The following is a 21,831-nucleotide window of genomic DNA, read 5'->3' on the forward strand; positions in this document are numbered from 1 at the left end:
ACTGGACGATATCACATGGTATGTCGGACGTGTACAACACATTTTTAGCCCTGTTCCATGAACTAAACCAATGCTTTTACAAGTCTTGGTTATCTGTGAAACTACTATAGCACCAGGTAAACATAATTGATAGGTACACTAAAAACTAGGTAGTATTGAGAAAGTGTCATCGTAAACCAAGATTTTCGCTTTTTTTAGGTTTTTATCCAACCATACAACTAGTTCTAAGAGTAGTAAGTACAAGATGTGTTGTTGCGTCCAACAATGCATGTTAAATCATTCATCTATATTAAATAATGTTGGAAAAGTACCTGACCATTATTTAAAATTGTGTGTTTGTATTTTGTTGATAAACTGACACATATCAAATAGATTTATAAGACTCGATTAGATGCAAAATATTAAACTCCCTTTATTTAAAACGCATTTATTTTAAATAATGGTTTTTATGATTGGACATTATTATAACTTATAAGTATTGTACTTATTATATTTTGAAATTTATATTTTAGGCTGATAACATTATTCTATATAAATGTAAAATTTGAAAGACAGCTTAATAGTTGTGTGGTTGATCTTTATATTATACTAAACATATACTAGACCAACTTTGACAAAAAAAAAAAAAACTATTGAGATTATTTCAACAGAATCAAAACGGAAACGATAGATACATCGATTATAATTTACAGTTGGCAGTATGGATAATATAGTAATACTATTAAATTATCTAATACATTAATGATTACATAATATGCAAATCTACAGTTTTTGACCAATTGGCAACACATTTTGCACACATATTATTTGGAAACCAAATATGAGGATTCAAATGTGTTATTACAACCCATTTGGGTCGTAACAGTACTATAATTGAAGACACGGGGCACAGGTATTTTATGTACATATATAATGTATAAATATTATATATAAAAGGCAAAGTGAATAATTGCTGATTCATATAGAATCAATACAGGCTACTCGACCAATTTTGACGGTTTAAATAACATTATATTGAGTCAGTTATTTTAAGGTGACTTACAGCGCTATTAATAAATAATATTAAAATTATAACTACAATAATAATATTAATATATTTCTGCTTGAAATTAGATCACTTAAGAGATATATATTATTACATTCACCGCAGGTGGATTGCCTATCTCGAATCCATTTATACTTGGGCAGCACTGATAAAACCCTACATATTTCAAAGTTATATAACTAAACAAAATTACTGCATTATATTTTTTTAAATTGTTTATTGTTATAATTGTTTAGGTTTTTTTTAAAAATTTTTTTAATGATTATAAATTAATGATAATATTTTTAAATTCACATTCCGAAGCACAATATTATTCAGATTATTTCAATGCATAAAAATCAATTTCAGACGAGTATTAATAAGTTTCAATTATCATAAAAGCACTATATAGTTTACAAGTCATATACATAGAATAATATAATAAGAAAAATAATGTATTTTTTCAAACTTAACATAACAGAGCTTTGTTTTATATACAAATTCTACAGATATTTATTTATTTATATTTAAAAAAAAACAATACGGCAATATATAGATAATTTAAGTAGAAACAAACGATAATTCAAATTTATTTTCAAATTTTAATATTATTAGATAATAAATGTTATAAAATAATATGGATTAATAAAAATAAGCCTCAAATTTTAGTGAAAAAAATAACTGAGTACATATGAAATGAAACACCCGGTAAAATATGCATAAGATTCATTAATCATGTATTGAATATTGTGGTTCAGTAATGGAGTTTTTGTTTCCACATCACAAAATACTAAACCAACTTAATGAATCACTTTGTATGTAGGTACCATGTAACACGAGATTGTGTTTTAGTTGTCTCACTACAACATGGTGTAAAAGAATAACATCTAAAAATGCATACGTTTAATATAAACATAATATATTATGATGCATTAAAATAGAACATGCACAGTTACTTTGGTATAAAGTATAATTATAATATTGTCCTTACCCAAAATGTGTAATGTTATATTTGAATTTAAATAAAAAAAAAAACTCTGTCATAAAATAAGTTACAAATTCGAATATTGGGTGATGTTTTAATGTCTGAGCTTCTCCTTTTTTATAAGGATACTTTATCTAATACAAAAATTTTTTTTTTAAACATATAATATGTAAGTATAACAAATTTATTTGCATCTATTTCTCACAATAATTATTGTAGATGTATTCAAAACTTTCTTTTCTTACCTTCGCAGTTTGCTCATATAATATTATATTTAAATCCTAAAGTTTCGTATTTATCAGAAAGTTAATTAACTACGAATGTTTACAGTTTTGACAAAGTGTTTGTGCTGTGCACTCATTTATTTTATATCTACACACTAAAATCGTTTGCTGTGTAAACTTCAAACTCGTGTTAATTAACTCTGTTCTTATTTATAAAACACCGTACATTTAAGAAGAAGAAAATTACAGTTAATATTTTATTTCCACCGAGTTTCACTTAGTAGAATAAAAATGTTATTATTTTCCATTTTACACCAATACCATATCATAATTATTGTTTCTTGATATGCGTATTATATCATGTTTTGAAATAATAATTATAAATCTTAAATTTTCTTAATAATTTATTGTCTATTGATTTTTATTTGAAACATATAATTAATAGTAATTGTCAATGTTTCGTTAATATCAAATTATTGATTTCTATAGACTGCAAAAGTTACTAATAAAAAATTTTACTCCGAAAATGATTGTTGCTGAAAATAACTAGATATTTTATTATGAATAAGAGAATAAACTTCCATATAGATTGAAGTTACGCACCCAAACAATAATTCGTAAATAACCACCGGACCGAGTTCTATTTTTTTTCGTTTCCTTTAGGTTGGATTGTCGGCATTGGGAATTATTGTTATTGCGATCTGAGTGTTAAATATTGCTGATAGTGGTTGTATTTTGAACCTTTGGATGTTGTATAATAATATACACTTCATTAGGTTCCCTCGATATCATTGTCCGAAAGTTTTGGCGCCTTGAAAACAGAACTGAAGCCAACGACAATGTTTGTTACAGACCATCCCAAGCCAGTTGATTAAATCCTTGAAATATACTTTGTGAATGAGTTGCGAATAGCACAGCATGTTGGAAATGAAAATGAAGATAAAAAATATTCATTAGTATATAGAATCGTATAAAGTATAATTATTTGAACACAAGATAAGATTATAACACAGGTGATCGAAATTCCATTATAATCGACTAGTTATTACATTGATATCGCACGAAGTCTTCTAACTTTCTAAGTTAAACCAGTACCAAAAACTGAGAGTACACTCTTCAAGTGTACTTAACTAGATATTGAGATAGTGCAAATGCCTATACATTTAAAAATAATATAATAAATATAAAAATACAGATATTATTATAGTTCATAACTTAAAAATAAATAATTATAGATCTGAATGAAGCGTCAATTTTGGTTTTTCGTTCAGATACGATATAACATAATATTATACTTGACTTTAACTTTAACAGAAGTCACGTCGATTTTAATTTTACTTTAAGTCAGATCGTCATCAGTGTCGAAGATATATTGGATTAATAATTTGTAACTGTTATACAGAAATACGTTATTACTTTTTTAAATAAAACAAGTTTCAAACCGAAGAGTGTGCGAGCACTATTGGTATAGATATGTAACATGGTAGACACTAGACGAAGATCTATAGTATTAAGTGCATACTTTGGACCAAATGATTGACAATAACTCAAGGTATTCATTATTTCATTAGGTCTTTATTAGGTACTACGAAAAGATACATTCGGTCATCGGTCATCGGTTGAATACGAAAGGAACAAAATGATTGATATTGTTCACGATTGTGTGTTTTTACTATCCATTAAGAGCATTAAGTCAGACTAAATTATAAATTCCTAGAATTCTGAATCAATATACTATTCAAGAACTGTGGTTTTATAAATTAAATTGGAACACCTCCGCGTTATCTAAGATCTCGTCAAAACGGAAGCCGGATATCTGACACTTATTGAGAATTCGCAACTTTTAGGATTTTCAAATGTGTCTCAAATAGGTATAGTTTATAATAGTTCTATGTGATTTTATGCTTAACTTTTTTTTTAATTTACAGTAAAAAGCGAATGAAGGATCGAGGATTATGTTTTTAAGTCTTCGGTGTTATAATTAAAGACATGAATACATTTTTAACAAAAAAATTATTAAATATTTTTCTGATTTTCACAACTTTTGTAAACATTATAACTTACGCTTATAAAAAATGTGTTGACCAAGTACTTAAATATTTAATTTATGAGGTACCTAACATGTATTAAATTGGCAATCTCTTTTATTCACAAAAATAAATGTTATCATAAATCAAAAAAAGAAAATTTCAATATATCTGTATATATTATATGTTGTATACCTATAAGAAAAACAGAGTAAAAAAAATTGAAATTTATAACATGTTTAAAACAATGGTAATTTAAAAGTTTGGTGAAAAATAAAGTCTTAGCAGGTAGGTAATTCATTTTTGTATTACAACAAAAAATGAAATAAATTTTGTCAAAATCTGGTACAGAGTAAAAATACCAATATATTTCGTTCATGTATACCTACCTATTCGTTGTTGTGGAACCGATACTAGTGCACGATCTGTTACTGTGATAAGAACTGTATGTACAATTCATATGTATAGCATATTTTACAAATTATAAATATATATATATATAGGTACTCAATATATATGTGACTAAAGCAATATAAAATATACCTATACACAAAATAGTTATTTTATTATTTTGCATTATAGGTCCCTAATTATTATTAGTCTAAAACCTTTATCTGACGTACCTTTATCCACATCGTTAGAATAATAATTATTACTATTACCATTATAATTATTCACTCGGTTAACCGTGGATATAGCCACTATGCATAAGATGGAGCAATATGGGCATAGTATTATAGTCGGAAGGTTCCTTAATTATTATAATGCCACATAATTGTGTGTTTATGTAATATACATTTTACAGAGATCGTGGATCGGATGAAAATACTGATATAATATAAAATAACTATTGATACCCGACTTCATATTAAAACTGATTCAAGCGGTCTTATCAAGACACCCAGAATCATAATATTATAAAAACGAAGAGTATGGAGGGTCAGATCGGTCTTATACTTTTTTAATTTGTGGAATAATGTTTTTGTAATAAAAAGCTTAACACTGTACTGTTATTCATATCCACAAATCAAATGCAGTCATTCCATTTTAATATATACATAACTAACGGTAATACACCAAATTTATATAGTGTAATAAACTACACTCTACCCGTAATGCAGAGTCTATTACATATATACATATATTGTAGTTGTATATTATATATGCGATTTATACACTGGATCTAAAGGCCAATCTCACGGGTTCAATTTTAAGCCCATCCCCTAAACTGTAATTTTCAGATCATTTTCGCACAATTTTTACAGAGATGTGACAATAAAAAATTCAGTGGGCCGTAGAAACGTATATTACAATTTGTGGGTAACTTGTGGAATTTACTACCCTTCGGCGGCTTTCTTCAATATAATTATTGATTATTGCAATTTCTCCGTAAATGAATTTGCACAATAATGACCGAAGTTCTTGTACATTCTTGCACAAACGATGCATGAACAATCTGCCTCCAAACATAATTTGAAAATTATTTCATACTGTGGTTAAGCTACTGTTTCTACCTCTCAACCAATATAATTTGATTTTGCGATATTTCCGGTAATAATTATTCACAAACGACCAACTTCGCGCACATTTAAGGACAAATGATGCACAAATGATCTGCTCAAACAAAATTTGCATCTTCAATCTGGTGACAAATTATAGATTTAATCCCCCTCTCCACCGTAAAAATAATTTGTTTTTGAGATATCTCCGGCAATAATTGTGCACAAAACTGCAAAACGGCCGGACATGGTGCACAAACGATTCACAGATGATTGGCACAATCAGGAATATTCAAACTTTTAAAATGGGGTGGGTTTGATGATTCAACGGTCCTGAGAATTTGTTTTTAAGATATCTCTGAAAATAATATGGCGCACAAATGACCGGACTTCTTGCAAATTCATCATTTATGTTAAACTTTGTGCCGGATTAAAATTATGAGTACCGAAGCCACTGTAATGGACGTTGCCAAAAATGCAGCTATCCATCACGTCATCACCATACCCACCGAAAAAATTTTTAGTTAAAAAAATAATGTGTACTCAATTTAATATAATAATAACAAAACTAAATTATAACTGGTTTCAATTCTTATTGTAAGATCGTCACTGCTGTCATGGATGTGGCCAGCGTAGGTATAAATTACTGATGTTATTATTATTATGAATTATTTTATATTTAATATTTAGTAGTCACGCTGTACAGAGCGTGGGTACCTAAAAAACTGGTTTATTGACAAATAAATGTATCAAAATTACACATTTTATACATCATAAATCATATATTTTTGTATAAATAAACATATTTAACGTAATAATATGTCGTATTATGTTAAATATCTGGCTTATAATTTTAAGTAGGAGTACATTATTATAATTTATTATTTAATTTTGCTATTTATTTATTTAATTCATCATTCACTGCATGTGACTATAATATTGGTCTATAAGTACTTTTTATAGATTATAACATTTAGCATTCGAGCCAAAACAGCAATATACTTTTAACTATTTGCTGATAATCTACTCGCACCTATTTAATACCCGGATAAAAGTGCATCGTCAAAACCAACAGGGTAACAAAATTAATCAGTTATTAGTGATAACAATTTAAAAACAAATTACTACAATAGCAATGGCCAATTCTAACAAGGTACATATTTTTCAATTTTAAACTTAAAAATACCAACTACATGTAATTTTTTACCAGAAACCACCTTAAAAGATGAAGATTGATTTATTTTTACTACCTAATTTAAAACATGATGACAGTAACTAACAAAACATATTCAATCAAATAATAATAAAAGCACATAATTTTTGAAAACAAGTATGTACATTCATTACTACGCTTAGAATCTAAAACAGCTATTGTGTACCTAAGGCTCTAAGCATAATGTTTTTTTTTTTATAATTCTCTGAAGTAATATTGCTAACTGATTCTTGGAGATGGTCACATATTATTAGAACGAAAGAATCGATCGGTTCAATAGAAATAATAGAAGAGGTATGTGTGTATAATATAATAATAAGAAAATAGAAAAAAAAATGATTGTGGGAAACATTGAATGGGGAATATATACTACGTGACTTTTGAAAACTTGGGAAATACCATTTTCTCTATGTATCGATAAATGTTATTATTATACATATTATCACTGCACTAATTGCCAATTAACATAGGATGAAGTAAAGGTATATTTTGGTAATGAGCAACCCTAGTATTATTACTAGAAGTTCAAGCGAGATTATCTTAAATCTATGTGGATATGAAATTTATTTTAATTTTGCAGGATGTCACTAAAATTTTAAGCTAAAACTAAAATATTCTTACCTTCAATATACACTCATGTACACCAAAGATATAAAATCATCGATAAAATGGTCTAATATTTGTATAGGTAGGTGCCTATTGGATACAGCTGACACAGTGAATATTGCACAGGGATAGATATTAAAACATCATTACGATGCAAACGTGTTTAAGGATAGTTATACTTATCATTAATGATAATACTTTTTTTCCACAGATACTTACAATTTGTTAGTTGGATCAATACTCTTATCTTATGAAGAGTGTTTATTCCCATGAGTATCGTATTTGACGGAAGTAGCCACCCTTTAATGGCAGCTATCTATTTTGAATTATTATAATAACTAGACGAGTAGGACTCAGACCACGTATATGTTGTGGTTTACGCTCTTAAATTGTATAAAAAACAACGTGGTTAACATACTATACAGCATACAGCAGAAAAAATTATTTAATTACGATTCAATTCAAATCCACACCTGCCTAAAAATTTAACACTCCACAAATCATATTAATATTGAATTAAAACATTTAAAACTACTATAGTTATTTATATTTTATAAAATATAGGTATAATACGAATCTTCAACTACACAATTAATCACTAAAATTATATACTCGTGGGTGTCAATGCATATGATTCTATACCTACATAATTTATGTTTAATATTTTTTTTAAGTGCTTAATAACCTAAAGAAAATCGAAAATATAGGTAGGTATGTAAAAATAAAGAAAAATACTTCTAACTAGTACTATATCAATACTTCTTATCATGATAATATGAAATTAATTACATATGACATTTAATTAGTTATGAAACATACAATGGTTTTTATTATTTTTAGGTATGTGTGCATGCATGACATCTCTGTTCTCTAATACAATTATAGAATGTTATCAAATTCAATGTTATTGTAAATTAAAGTATCTTAATTGTTGTCGTAGGTATTCAACAATCAGAAATTAAATTATTGATTATGATCATTAATACTCGATAGCCAGTGTTTCATTAAGTGCATTAAAATTTTTAGTGAATAACAAGTAAAAGGATTATATGTTTAATATACAAGTAGAATTGTAAAATAAAATTATACAGTCTAAATCAGTGGTGCGCAACCTAAGGGTCGCCAATAATTTTACACCAAATGAAAAATCAAACCAAACATAGAATCAATCATATCTACAATGCAAGTTCAGGTTTCTCATTAAAATAATTTAATAGTAATTTTATAATTTGAAAAATATCAAAATTTTGTTCATCATTATAATAATTTCAGTAGTTTTTTAATTTTAGATTTTATATAACTCTAATTTTGTATTTTTTTCATGTTTTGGATTAATTAAATTAAAGAAATATTAAAATTAACGATTGAAGTTATATGAATAATATGTTTGTATACATTAAAACTATGAATTAAATATATATTATACACTTACATAATGTTGGTAGGAAGGGGGAGGGATGTCTTATTACCAAAATAAATAATTTTGGGGGTCGTGGATCAAAAAAGGTTGCTCACCATTGGTATATACTGCTATAGTAACGGTAAACATTTACTGAATGGGTTATACAATAGACTTAAGCAATTAATCGAAATAATTAAAATAACTTTAGAGTAGTTGATTTGTCCAGAATATAAAATTATAATATTATGTAACGTACATACATATTACATTACGATACTTATATAATATTAAACTTCATAGCCTGTACATTTGGGTAAATAACACTTTTCGTGAATTGTATAACGTACCTGTATATACTTAGGTGCGTTTCTTGACGGTTTTAGCAGTTTACAAAATAACACGTAGTTGCATTAGGCGATTAAATTACAACGAAGAATCAGAGTGTACCAAAAGTCAGCAGGTTATACGCAGTAACATATATTATTAGTTGTACTTAACAGTGTAGGTAGACAGTGTTTCCATTCAAAACATAAGGTTGGTTCATTATTTTTTTTTATTAGATTTTATGTCCTATGGCGTTCACATATAGGTTTTTATTAAATAATTATTCACTAGTGAAATATTATGCAATTATTCAGAATACCACTCAATGGTCGGCCGGTCGTTTTTCAGTCTAGTTGGCTAGTTGGCAGCTACGAGTTGAAATGCTGAAAATCTAAAAAGCTTCTTAGATTTTTCTTAAATATTGGAGTTTTTAGTTTATGAGAAGGAAGAAAAAAATTAATAAAAAGTTTATACTAGAAATTGATTTGTGTAAACGGGAGATACTTAAACTAAAACTAAATTTGGTGCCAAGAAAGCCAAACGGTATACAACTGACTACTGAGAAAAATAAATACACAGAGAGACAAAATAGAATAGAATACAAATTAGTATAGGTAATGTACGACGTAGAAGACTTAAAAGACAGTGACCTAGAGACCTACTAAAATAATAAAGAAAAAAAAAGGTTATATAATGATAACAAAAAAAATGTATTTTTTGTTGAAAATGTTCACACACATACACACATCATATTAAATATATTATATAAATATCAAACAATTGCGAGTGGTTTATTGACAAAAATTAAAATAATAATAACCATAATAGTTCTTATGAATTACTAGCTGCCCGATCTTCCTCCGGAAGAAATTATTCTTTTATAATCAAGTTAGATTCTTATATATATAGATAATAATACAAAAATAGCTCAAATGTGGACCCCAGAATCGTGTACACATCGAAGATATACATTATACATTACATATTAAATTTGAATATTCATAATTTATTATAATTCAATAATAACTGTGCGAGAGGATGTACAAGAAGCCGGCGGCCCAGGCGTACCAGTCATCAGAGACTGTATTTTTAGGTAGATTCAAATCTTAAAGCTAGGTATTTAAAATGATGAAGAGTGTGAGATACCCCTAGCGTAAATAGAAAAATAACAGCAATGTTTTAAGGTATAAAAATGAACTGAACAATTTAGTATTGTTCGTTCTGCGAATGACTGGCTTACGTGCTAAGGTTAGTAAACAGGGCACGATCACAAACCGATCGGCCAGACATCATAATAATGATTATTGAATAATAAAAAAATACAAAATACAACGTCGAAATGTTGACAAATGAATATGTAGCGTGTGTACGACATGATATGGCAAAATTGATAACAGGACGTGTTGATGGTAGTGTAGTTGTCCTGGAACGACGATGAACAACTGGCACGCGACAATTTCACCACCGTTGGCCATGCGGGAAGAAGGTCCGGCAACACCGTCTACGTGTCAAAAGTACGGGGGACCGGGATTAGCACCTTAACTTGGACGACTTGGGCTCGGATATGACTTGGTCATTCGACTGTTCGCACTGCCTAGCACGGCGGGCGAAAGATGCGCGTGGCGCGTTCGACGAAAGTGTGCAAGCTTCGATTCGCTGAGTCACACGGGCCGGCGACGGCACAGACCAGTATGAATTAAAAGGCGACTGGCGAGTTGACATAGCCTAGCTCAGCGGGCGAATTACATGTAGTAGTGTGGAAGAGCGGAGCTCGGAAACTCGGCCAAAACAATTAACTCGTCGAAGTACGTAGGTGAAACGCGATCGGCGGGTTCGCAGTGCGTAGAACGGACGGGCGAAAAAAACCACGTGGAAACGTGGGGTGACCACGACTCACGGGTCGCACAGCGCAAATCGGCCGGGCAACCAAACAAATAAATAATCCGTGATCTCGGAACAGGCGGCCGGAACTCGAGTCGCGGACGCAAGGATGGGTTTATAAGTTTGTAAGTTGGTGAGCGCTAGGGCTCGGGTGCACGGAAAAAATAAATAACGGCGGTATTGACGGCGGCGGAGCACTGATTTGCGACAAAAATCAGCACACGGCTAGCGAACGAAAAAATTGAAAAGATGGCTGAGAAACGACAAAATAGCTGGCGCCTGGCGGTGGGTACTGTTGGCGGACGGCTCGGCTCGACACATCCGCCCCCTTTCCGGGACTATATAAAGAGCGCATTTTCAGGGCGCTCCATGATGGCAAACGTTGCGACCCGCGAAATTCAAAAAATTCAATTTTGTATTCAACAATGACATACCGGTCAAATATAAAATGTAACTTCACTGAGAGTACCGGGTTAACATCATCCACCGAATTTTACCCTCCAATGGTACCGCCGGGGTAGAGTTTTTAGTGAGACTCCATATCCGTTTGAAAAAATATTTTTTAATAAAAAAAAAACAGACAGTGCATCAGACTTTCCATCGACCTTTAGAGCTGGACAAAAAAATAAGGACCAGTCGATTACGCGCTGGTTGGCTCCGAACAAAATAATATAGAAAGTAATATTGGCAGGGAAGTAGGGGTGAAAACAGATAACATTCATGATATTTGTGGCTCGGTATATTTTGTTAGAGTGGTGTGAGAGTCGTTGAGTGGATTGTATAGTGAGCAGTGGTTATCGTCTCGACCTTGGGCTTTTTCGACAATAACAGTTCCGTTATAGGTGCTATGCGATACTATATATTTGTAGAATTATTTGTATTGGACGTCATGAGTTCATAGATACTATAATGGAACCATTAAAATATAATTGTATTCACATAATATTATGCTATATGAACATGATTTATGGAAGAATATATTCTATATACCTATCATATTTCATGGATAATTGGGTTAGCATATTAATGTAGGGCAATGATTAATACCATATCAAGTATAAGCCTTCAAAACCTTGGACGTTAGTTTTACATCTAATTATAATAATATATTTTTGTAATGCTTGCATAATGGCCCATAAGTAAGTGTGGACTTAGCAAAAACAGTAGACCTACATACGAATGCCTCGAGATGGGTGTTGCGTGACAAAGATAATTGCTCTTTGAAAGGGATTGGAATAAAACCCAAACAGTGCTGTGCACAGTTAATTCTCGAGGTTGACGAGCCTTGCAGGATATTAACATAATTACATATATATCAAATATAATATATCATTAGTATGTATGAGTGTTTGGGTATGTGAATTGATATAATGTATAATGTGTATATAAAAGAGAGCGAGAGAGAAAATAGAGTTAGCATATTCGACCTATATATCTTTATAAAGTCACGTCTGTGGGTTGAAATTAGATTTTAAGCCTCCATTCGTTATGGGATCATCGAACGGGGTGTACTGTTAATCGTTCTGGATTTGCACGTATCCTGATAAATTCACCGCATATCCAGAGCTGATGACGCATGGCCTAGTGATATACATATTATTACACTCCTATAGACCGCCGGATTTTCAAATATACCTATGTATCATACGAGAAATATTAGTGTTATGTATAGAACTAAAATTTCCTTCTCATTGTGTATGCAACATAATATAGTACATTCGGTTAGATTAATAATTATTACATTTTAGTTATAGTTATATTGTATTATAATATTGTTTTCTTCAGGAGTTCAGCAATACTTAATTTAGGCTTCAAGTTAGTAAAAATAAGCATATATAACTGGTTTGATATAATATTTTATTTTTAAATTGAAACAATTACAATCGAAACCGAAAATGTACAAAAAGTAGTAAGTATGTAGATCTTATCAACAAAATATATTATAATAATATATTAAGAATAACTCGAAGATAAACCACAATAGTGTGGTTATTAAAATTTTGGTTTGAAATAATAACAGATATTATTATATAGAACTGAACTAGTTGAATAATTTTGATATTTGGAAAATATAATTGATTAAATTACTGGAAACATATTACATTTAAATTAATGGATCTTGGTACTTGAAAAAAGCTAAATACGTACTTATGTTATTTTTTTTGTTATACATTAGTTACTTATTTAGAAAGGTAAAGAATATATTGTATGACGCAATAATGAAAATGTATACTGCATGGCGTTCTACATACGTGCAATAACAATATTTTTTTTAAAAATATAACTGCATTGTTTACATTTATTACATTTATATATAGTATTAGTTAAACGCCATAACTCATAAGAGACGAGGTTATTTTTACATTTTTTGTGAAGGAACATTTACCGAATTAATTTGTACATGAAATGCATTGTATGGTTCATATTATTATGCATGGTACAGAATAAATTGAAACTAAAAAATATAATATAATACCATCGTATAAAAATATAAAAGGTTATGTTGAAAATAAATATAATGCATTCAGGCATTCAGTGGTGGTCAATATAGATTGTAATTATACAATAGTTATTTGCAGTAACTTAGCCAAAATATTTCATCCCTATTGGCTTTTTGTAAACTGAAAATATTATTAATTATCTAATACACAAAAATAAATCCACATTTTTAATATTCTAAATTTGATGTGATATTTGTTTGATTAAATAATAATAAGAACTCAACTAGCCGGCTGTTACGATGGCCCAATGTGTTTTCCATCTTGTATTGTACAGTTGTAACCTCATCGACTTCCCAACTTGATTTATCTACTTCAAATAATTAGTTAATTCAATCACCCACTGCCAGTTTTCGTCTTCTCCACAGAAACACATAGCACATAACACACTATTTACCAAACTTTTGCTCTATAAATTATACTTATCACATGTTTTTAGAGTTATCCATACTTGAAATTAAGACAGATTCCGATCAAAATGTTTACATAATAAACTGACTGAAAATAATATGTGTTATAGTTAATATGTACCTATTTCATATAATTAATGTACATAATTCTATTATGTTCTTAATTTTTCAATCATACTATGTTTATATAGTATAATGTGAAATAAACTTGTTTTTTTTCTGGAATCAAATAAACTAAAATTCAATACTCTAAATTAATTATATGACCAGTTGGTATTCCCATGACCCTAAGTTACGTTATGCAATAATACAATTTATTGTTTTCAGCCTTATTAAATTTGTATACATTACATATTATGTCGATGTTATCGAATAATTCAGTCAGGTTATTTTCGTTGGTTAAATAATCCAAATTTAGACCCAATGTCCCAATCTAAATTAAATATTCTAAAATAAATATATTATATGAGAAAATATGTGTTTATCGTCACATATTTGCTATTGTTTTAAATTACTCTAGGATGGTATTTAATAACAGTACATTTTACTCGAGACTACATTGAGATGGGTTTTTATTTATTTAAAAATTAATGAAAATCAAAGGTTTATCACCCGGTTTGAAAAATAAATAACGTCCTGAGAGCTTAGCAATAAACATTATTATTATTGTTATGTACACATATTATTTACAATACCCTTTATAATTGGGTGATTTTATGTTTCTAAAAATAGTTTACTTTACTGTCTATTTTCATCCTTTTTTTTAGAACTTCTACTTTCAAATTCATTTTAGTTGTTCAAAAAGAATATTATTAAGGATTGGTTGAAGCTTTTTATTAACCAAGTAAAACAATTACAACTTAAACATTTAAGAAATAGTACGTAATTAATGATGATATAATGAAAAACGTTTTAATTATTGTATCTTCTACCTTTTTAGTCTCAAATAATAATTATAGATAAAATAGTGATCGTTAAAAATAAATGCTTTGCTCAGAATTTTATAAGAACTGATATTTTTTAGACAGATGTTTTTGGTTTTTAATTTTTTATTGGAAAAAATATTGTTCTATCAGTTTTTTTCTTCCTTGTGAAAAAAATAAAAATGGTTTTATTTTAGTGTTGCTAAATTTTTTACATTCATCTAATACCTACAACTTAACAGTGGCGAAAATTGGTACATTTTATCTCGATGTTATAAATTTTCACTGCAAGTATATATTTTAATATCCATATATTGTAAAATAACAAATTCCATGAAGTAACTTCTCTGTTTTTTTTTTTTTTGGACATAAGAGACATTCGTAGTTAAGTACTTCCATTTTCCTGGTATTTTATATAATATATATAAAAACATTGATTCACACAGCCAGATAGTAGTTCAAACTCCAATTCTTATAATATGGTTTATTGGTTTATGGCGTAGTGTAATTCAAAATGTCACCGAAATCAATTTTATAATAATAATAACTGTTCGGGGAATTCCACGCTGTTCCACTTTTCCAATTTAGGCAGTAAATATAGATTAATTCAATTTTAAAAATATTATAAATACATTTCATTTCACAGAAATTATGGTAGGTAATTTTTATATTTTTTGTATTACGTAAGTATTCATATTTCAATTTAATGTCAAAATTGTAATGAGTCGTTTTGTTCAGATTTCCATTTTGTCCATTTTGTCAAATAGAATAAACATTATTATTTCTGAATTCAATGAATTTCTTTAATATTGAAATATAATGTTGTATGTATTATTCAAATATGGTTAATGATATGTATATTTTAAATATTATGCTTATTTGTAAATTGTCTATTATAATATTTAATTACACTTTACAATTTGAACATTATAGTATTAATGTAATTTTTAGTTTTATTGTATGCCTTTTATTGTTACAGAAATATTTTTCTACAATAGTATATGCGATTTGTTTTCTGAAAAATTAGGTAAAATTTAACGTTATACCTATTACTAATAGAAAAATAAATTACTCATCAATATAAGTGTATGATATCCTATAATATCCTTAGAACAATATTGTTATAGGCTGACAGACCATCTCCGCTTAGAAAAGCTTTTTGTATGCAATCATAATATAACCCATCAATTACAGTGACCTACTCAATAGCGATGAACACTTGACAGTTGACACCTACAACTTACTATTATAGTTTAATACAGCAAAGATATTTCCTTCTTTTATTTATGCATTTTAATAATAATAATTACATAACAATAACACGGCGTCTTGTATAGGCAATATAGCTACACCACTGTCGTATTTCAACTTTTCGATAATATTTCATGATAATTAAATACTAAACAATATTATACAGTATAATATTAATTAAATACGATACTAATTCAAAGAAATTAAAAGCAAAAATATTTGCAAAAATAATAAGTTTTTTTAAGTTTAAAATGAATTTTTGACAAAATATAAAATAGTTAAATTTTAAACTTATAATATTATGTGTTTATGTCTAACTCAAGAGGTATGAGTATTTTATTTTGAAATTTGTAATACATTGATCAAATTAATTTTATCAAAGATAATTTAAAAAGATTTCTTTACGGAGATCTAATGGGGGAATACATTAGTGGAAATAGGATTATTACAATATCCATTGCCATTTTTTAAACAAGTTAAGTGCTAGAGGTACACTTTTATTGGCTAGCTTGCACTCCAGATTTAATTCCAGTAGCAATTATTGAAGCTCGGTTATACTAAAGTACTAGATACAATTTATTTGAATAATAATTGTCTATTGATATGTACGATGTAATTCTAATCGAATTAAAGATACAATTTTGGTAACATAATTAACTTATTATACAATCATTATATTAGTTTAAAATGTTAAGTTTTGATGATATTAAACAGTAATGTCTTTGGACACAAACGAACCATATGTGTTGATCATAATATTGTGCCCTAATTCTAGGTACCTAATATAAGAGTCAATTAAGATATATACATATTACATTTTTTTCCAACTAAAATTAGCGCACTCAGGTTATTGTTACGATTAGTGTAACGTTTATTTGTCGTCCATAATGATAAACATAAAACCCAAGTATGCACTTAAGTACCAGGTCTAAAACCCCTTAAATTCATTTCACTATCACTTGCAGGTTACAAAATTGACATGGATTATCTGGGTTTTTATTTTATTTCCTAATGATCATTATTTTGTTTAATACAGTAATTCTTTTTTTTTTTTAATTGTTCATTATTTATTTGTATTAGAACAGTATTAAAAATAATATTTTTCTTAAGCATATTACCATATAAATTTTATCTAATTAAACTGTATCTATAAAAATACTATATTATCTATTATTCGTTTGGCTAATTATTTTATATTCTAATTGTTAGTTCTTACTAAATTGGTTGCAATTATATAACTTATACCATTATGAATTTTGTGAAGTTTAAGTTATTAGGATTGAAACATATTTTCAATTGAAAGTAAAATATGATTAGTTTTATTAAAAATTATATTATATTATATTACATCTTATTGTTTTACGATTTGTATCTTGACCTACATGATTTTTATTATATAAACTTTAATTTAATTCTGTGAATCAATGGTCCATCACATGATACAATATTATCATTATACAGGTATTTAAAAGTTCTTGGTTACATCTACAGACCTCTGTAACAACACAAGTTTGCTTAACTATTAGTTCAGGAGCAATAATTGAGAAATCGACCAAACTTTCCACCAAAATGACATTTTAGTGTATACGATATTATGTTGAATCGTACATGCATTAAATAATAATAATATTATAAATACATTTTTAATATTACAATATATGTATTATAAATCGAAAAATCATTAAATATATGTATTTTATCATTTAATCTAAATTAAGAATTTTGTATTGTCTGTGTTTGTATATGACTTATTTGAGTGATTATAAAATTATATCAACGCTTTAACAACAAAATAAAATAACATTAGAATAGATTGTCTACTAGTATAGCTGTTTTAAAATTACTCATTAATAACATCATAAATTAAGCTAATAATAACGGCAATAATACATTTGAATACGAAACGAAATACCTTTCAAACTATTTAGTTTTTTTTTACTAGTTTTTGATCACTAAAGAAATAACTTTATAGTATTTATATTGACACGGAGCAAGACTAGTCAGCTACTTTAATTTTACTATACATATATGAAATCGTAAGGACTTTGGTGTGGTACCGAACCGTACCGACATTGTACGACGAGCGCCCGGCCGGCTTTTGGCGGCATTTACCGTGGACGTTAGCAAAAGCGACGTCAGTGCGCATCCGGGATATTATCCGTACGCCTCGTGTGCTGCCCCAATTTTCGAACATTGCGGTTTGTTTATCTTTACGTCCGAATCTTAATCAAAAGTCCATAAAAAGTATTTTGTTATTGAAATCAAATATAATTGTCGAGATCGTGATTAAATTCGTCTGTGTCTATATTCGTTCGCGTGGTTTGGTTCGGAAGTTTATATTTATATATAGTATATAAGATAAAATTAATTATATATATATATAATATAGACACATAGTATATAATATCATACGTCTTATGTACAATTAATAATTTTAAAAGTGTACATGATGTACGACAAATCACATATAGTGCTACTCGAGGATTAATACAGTTCCAGATACGTGATACAGGTGAGTGCAATAAAAAACAACTTACGATTAGTGGCATTAAAAAAAAAACGTTGCGATTTTTGTAATAATGTAATACTTCTTACAATATTACGCTGATTATATTAACGATGTAAATACGTCTTGACGTTGGCACAATGTTGTCAAGCTTAGGTGCAAATAGATCTTAAATTTTGGTGTGACTGAAATCACGTAATGCTCAATGAATATTTAAATTTAGTTTAAAAATTGCAATGACCATTATTAAATGTATCATAAAACTCATACCAATGTGATTTTTGAATTATGAATGCATTATACAAAAAACTCTGCAACTTGTCACATTGTTGAATGATAAAAAAATTCAAGGCTGGACATTAACGAGATAGAAAGTTCTGTATATTTATTTGGAAACAAATTCTAACTTAACGATTTAAAATGGAATACCATTATATGCAATTACTAATCAGTTAACTAATTTTATAGTCAAGTTAAGTTAAAGTTTTTCCTAGTATAAATTACAATAGCGTCAAATATATTTTGTTTTATTTACAAATTATTATTAGTTATATTTATGTAGGTAATATTTATAATATATTTATTATGTGTATAATGAATTATATGTTGTTGGCTGCCGAAGTGTTCAATGACCTATTTCTAGATTTCATAGGGATAAAAATACAGTTTTATAGTCTCAAATAAACACATTCATTTTAAAGTTCAAACCTTCTAACATTAGCACTGCCAAATAAGTTAGTTCAACGCCTAAAGATACATTTCTTACCGTGATCTCATAAAAAATTAACTTCACAAAAATGTATCTAAATAATTTATAACAGATCTTAGCTGTTCATTTTATTTTAAGTTCCATGGCCACCCCTCTGTTATTTTGTGTTGTCAATATCATTCTTATATGAATTATTTGTCTACATATTTTTGTTTTTGTTTTTGTGAGTATAATTTTATCAGATTTACTTAATTTGTTGTAGCGTTTATTGAAATACTAAATATTTGGTTAAAAAATTAACGTAACTGATTTTTAACTAAGCTTAGTTACTTAAAACATAAAATTGAACCTGCATTTTTCTTAAAAATTTAAAAATATTAGTTAACTTACACAGGCATGTACACATTTAATAAAACTGCAACGACATAACAATATATTGTATTACACATTTTATCACAAGATATACCAAATATAATTTTGCCACAACAAATGTCTACGACTAATATTAGATAAATAACTGTCATTAATTTGTCATTAGACATTATATTATCACCCGTCGTTTTTCTAAAGGTTAAAGTTCCTATTACGTAGGTAATGGGTAACTAATAATCACAAACAATTTATCTTTCTGATAAAGACGTCAAATAAAAAAAAAGACCTACATAAAGAAGAAAACCACTTTTTTATCACATTATTTTTGACGTTTTAGAACTGAAGGTGTTGGATCACTTACAATCACCCCATCCCCTAACCCTTAGATGCACCTATGTCTAATTATAAACTAATTTAAATATAGGTTTTAAAATAACTTTTTAGATACAGAAACATATCAAATCTTCGAGTTGAACATTATATGAATAAAACAATAATAAGTTATCTAAAAAAAATAATGTAATTCATTCATCTTATATATTTTATGCATTCGAGTAGGGTATAAATACCAGGTGTTTGTAAACTCATCTCAATTTGCTCACTTCAATGCAGACAAATAGTATGTTTTGTTATTTTATTTTATTTGAAAAAAAAAACATAAACTATATGTTATCCTGTGATACTGAGCAGAAGACGGTTACGTTAGATTACGTACACTTAAATATCTTCATTCGATAGGTAAACCTATTTGTACTTTTTTTCCTAGCCTAACGATTAGAGATAATCTTAAAAATCAAAAAAGAACCTGTTCAAAGTACAAAACTACAAACAATATTCGATTTGAGGAAAATATACATGGCTACTTAATAAAAGATATTTTGAAGAATCTTTTTTGCCTAAAATATGTGTAAAAAAATAAAGACTAAAATAATTAATAGCACTTATAAAAATATTATTGTACCTACAAGGCTACAACCAATCATTGATTTAAGCTTTCAAAATCATTCAAAGTCATTATTTAATTTAATTTAAATGTTATAATACTTTTGTTAGTGTGGTTCAATATAAGTAAACAATTGATTTGTTTGTCATGTATAGTGACATTTCTAAAGAGTTGATTTTTAAAATAAATTGTTTTATACTTCATCCAACAACTAAGCACTTATCAAAAAATATATTTTATTAAATAATAATTAGACGTAGTACAGAGTGGACACTACCATTTATATTTGTATATACAAACTGGCTACCCAGTAAACTTCTTGAACTCTTATATTCAATATTTAGGATTGATACATTTTGGAACTTTTAGAATAATCAAAGACAGTAATATGGTCAGATACAAATATTTTAGAGACAATATTTTCACTAGAATAATAAAAGACGTTATCATGTTCATTTTTTATCAACGTTTGAAATTCAAAATTTATTTATTTTGTTATAATTCTTGACAACTTAATACATGCCCGTAGTTTTAAACTTACATTATTTATACATAATTAAATTTTCAACATGTTTTGGTAATTTTTAAGCAAATCATAAAAATTGAAATCATTCAAATTTTTTGAAAATTGTATCTTGAGTTAAAAAATTTTAAAATGTAATACAAAGTTTTTCGTAAGTTGTTCTTAATGAAACCAAAAAAAATCAAAAATAAAATTACACAATATGTTTACAGACCATTTCAAATGTAAATTTTAAAAATTGGTTAGCTATTCAAACAAAAAAATATCGATCCTTACTTACTTTGTTGTGATCTTAATATATAATTCATATTAATTTGAAAATTTTGACTATAATAAAATTATGGATACTCTTATTCTCTATACACAGTACACAGTAAAATTTCCAAAATATTTAAATTAATTTTAACCTATTAATATCACGAAGCTATTATCACCTGCCTACGGTAGGTTGTTATTGACTTATAATTAAAAAAAGCTAACAATACAATAATTATCTGAGTAATATTAATAA

At 27.9% G+C, this 21,831-nt stretch overlaps 1 protein-coding gene across 2 annotated transcripts in view; it reads left to right on the forward strand.

Moving 5' to 3' along the window:
• Positions 1 to 18,411: 18,411 nt before the first annotated feature.
• Positions 18,412 to 21,831, forward strand: part of LOC111042056 (zwei Ig domain protein zig-8-like) — a 246,677-nt gene continuing 243,257 nt past the window's right edge. For both annotated transcript variants that reach the window (XM_022326546.1, XM_022326547.1), the window contains exon 1: positions 18,412 to 18,779. The gene's annotated coding sequence lies outside the window, so the exon portion shown is untranslated. The remainder of the gene's footprint in view (positions 18,780 to 21,831) is intronic.

This window comes from Myzus persicae, unplaced genomic scaffold (assembly GCF_001856785.1).
Source record: "Myzus persicae strain clone G006 unplaced genomic scaffold, MPER_G0061.0, whole genome shotgun sequence".
Lineage (NCBI taxonomy): Eukaryota > Metazoa > Arthropoda > Insecta > Hemiptera > Aphididae > Myzus > Myzus persicae.